The sequence below is a fragment of the Theropithecus gelada genome, chromosome 5, assembly GCF_003255815.1.
Source record: "Theropithecus gelada isolate Dixy chromosome 5, Tgel_1.0, whole genome shotgun sequence".
Lineage (NCBI taxonomy): Eukaryota > Metazoa > Chordata > Mammalia > Primates > Cercopithecidae > Theropithecus > Theropithecus gelada.
In genome coordinates, this window is record NC_037672.1 from 16,399,206 (window position 1) to 16,402,350 (window position 3,145).

The following is a 3,145-nucleotide window of genomic DNA, read 5'->3' on the forward strand; positions in this document are numbered from 1 at the left end:
TGTTCAAATGTCACTTTCTCACATGAGATATTCTATCACTGCCTGTATTAGTGTGGGCTGCCATAACAAAACACCATGGAGTGGGTGGCTTAACAACACACATTTATTTGCTCTGTTCTGGAGGCTGAAAGTCCAAGATTGAGGCTCCAGCCAATTCCATCTGTTGTGAGGGCTCTCTTCTCAGCTTGTGAATGGCAGCCTCCTTGCTGTGTCCTCATACAGCCTTTCCTCAGTGTGTGCGTGTGGGAAGAAAGTGAAAGGGAGAACTCGTGTCTCTTCTTGTAAGAACACTAATACTGTTGAATCAGTGCCCATCCTTAGGAACTCATTTCATCTTAGTTACCTCCTTAGAGGCCCCATCTCCAGATACAGCCACATTAGAGTGAGGACTTGAACATACAAATTTGGGGGAGACACCAACATTCAGTTCATACCACTACCATTTCTGAAATTGCAATCCCATTCTCCCCAACACTCCTTCACCCACTTACCTTGCGCTCTTCTCCCCACAGTTCGCCTTTCTCACATGCTCTCCAATGAATTCATATTATGACTCTTGTTTATTATCTGTCACCCTCTCCCCCAACTAGAATAAAACTCAATGATTAAGGGTAGGAGCCTTTGTCTACTTAGTTCATTATGTGTCCCAGGCATCTAGGTTAGTGCCTTGTACACAGCTGGTACTCAGATTAGCTGTTGAAGTATGAAGGAGAAAAAACATCTCCTTCCTGGCCCCTTTTCCCTTTTCATTCTCTTTGCACATCACCAGGGAAGGAAAAGAAACATACCTCAATAATCGATTAGTTTCAGGAGAACTGGTAGTCTTCATTCCATGTAGAAACCAGATCTGATATTCAATAATTAAAAATAATATTTAATAAGCAACCCAAATTTCTACCAACAGATCACTAGGTAAACACCAGATAAAAAGACTTCCAAGCAGTCCATGAGTCTAGCATACTCATCTACGACTGCTGGATATAAGATGTGATTTGATTAAAGAAGACAGGCCAGGCGCGGTGGCTCACGCCTGTAAATCCCAGCACTTTGGGAGGCCGAGGCAGGTGGATCACGAGGTCAAGAGATTGAGACTATCCTGGCCAAAGTGAAACCCCATCTCTACTAAAAATACAAAAATTAGCTGGGTGTGGTGGCGCATGCCTGTAGTCCCCAGCTACTCGGGAGGCTGAGGCAGGAGAATCGCTTGAACTAGGGAGGCGGAGGTTGCAGTGAGCCGAGATCGTGCCACTGTACTCCAGCCTGGGCAACAGAGCGAGACTCTGTCGCGCAAAAAAAAAAAAAAAAAAAGCACAATAAATGAAGTGCATTTATTAGGATAATCAATAATTATCAGGTCCAGTTCTATACGGAATGAAAACTACCAGCTCTCCTGAAACTAACTGTACCCTCAGCAAGTCTCTTAGTGTGTGGAACTGTTTCTTCATCTGAAAAATGAAAACAACAACAAGACACGCAAGGTACAGCATGAGGTAATGTGCTCAGGGTGCTCTCAACAGCTAGACTTGTGTACTAGTCTCAGCTGCGCAGCTTTCTAGCTTGGTGACTTTGAACAACCAGTCCGACCTTCTGAGCTCCCATTTTCTTTCCTGTAATAGTTGGATAAAATAACCTCATAGTGGCAAGAATCAAGAGACTTCTCAAAAGTAACATAGAGGCCAGGCGCAGTGGCTCACACCTGTAATCCTAAGCACTTTGGGAGGCCAAGGCAGGTGGATCACTGGAGGTCAGGGGTTTGAAACCAGCCTGGCCAACGTGGTGAAATCCCGTCTCTACTAAAAATACCAAAAAAAAAAAAAAAATAGCCAGGTGTGGTGGTGGACACCTGTAGTCCTAGCTACTCAGGAGGCTGAGGCAGGAGAACTGCTTCAACCTGGGAGGTAGAGGTTACAGTGTGCTGAGATCACACCACTGCACTCTAGCCTGGGCAATAGAGCAAGACTGCATCTCAAAAAAAAAGAAAGTTAAGCATAGAAGTTACCACATGATGGAACAATCCTGCTCCTAGGTATATCCAAAATCATTGAAAACAGATACACAAACACTTACACATCAATGTTCACAGCAGCAATGCTCACAACAGCCAAAAGGTGGAAACAGCCCAAATGTCTATCTACAGATCAGTAGATCAACAAAATTGCAGTGGCTACATATAATGGAATATTACTACGCCACAAAAAGAAATAAAGCACTGATACATGACGCGATGGGGAAGAACATGGAAAACATTAAGCTAAGTGGAAGGAGTCAGACACAAAAGGTCACATACCGATTCCATTTATACAAAATACCCAGAACAGGCCAGGTGCAATGGCTCACGCCTGTAATACCAACACTTTGGGAAGGCAAGGCAGGAGGATTGCTTGAGTCCAGGAGTTTGAGACCAGCCTGGGCAACATAGCAAGACCCTATCTCTACAAAAAAACTTTAAAAAATATCTGGGCGTGGCAGCACGTGCCTGTAGTCTCGGCTACTCAAGAGGCCAAGGAGGGAGGATTGCTTGAGCCCAGGAAGTCAAGGCTGCAGTGAGTCATATTCATGCCGCTGCACTTCAGCCTGGGCAAGAAAGAGCAAGACTGTCTCAAAAAACTGATAATACCCAGAATTAATTCACAAAAACAAAATACAGATTGGGGGTTGCAGGGGTTAGGGAGTGGGAATGGGGAGGAACTGCTTAAACAGCGCTGGATTTTCTTTTACGGTGATGAAAATGTTTGGGAACTAGACAGAGGTGCTGATTATGCACTACTGTAAATGTGCTAAATGCCACTAAACTGCTCACCTATTTAACTTTTAATACTTAAACTTAGCCTTAAAATGGCTAATTTTATGTGAATTTCACCTCACTAAAAAAAGAAACAAAATACGTGGTAAAGGCCTTTAAAAACAGTAACTGTGTGGTGACTAGAGATCTGGGTTTAGCTCTGCTGCTTACTGGCAACAAGGTAATGTCTCTCTGGACTTTAGTTTCCTCATCTGTAAAATGATGAGGTTGGATTAAATCACTGCTAGTTCTTGACCAGGACAGCCTATATTGGCCATATGTGGAGAGTTGCTTCTAAATGCATAGGGTCATCCCATCACCCCCAGATTTTGACACGCCCAAGGCAGAATCCGGCCTGTGTTC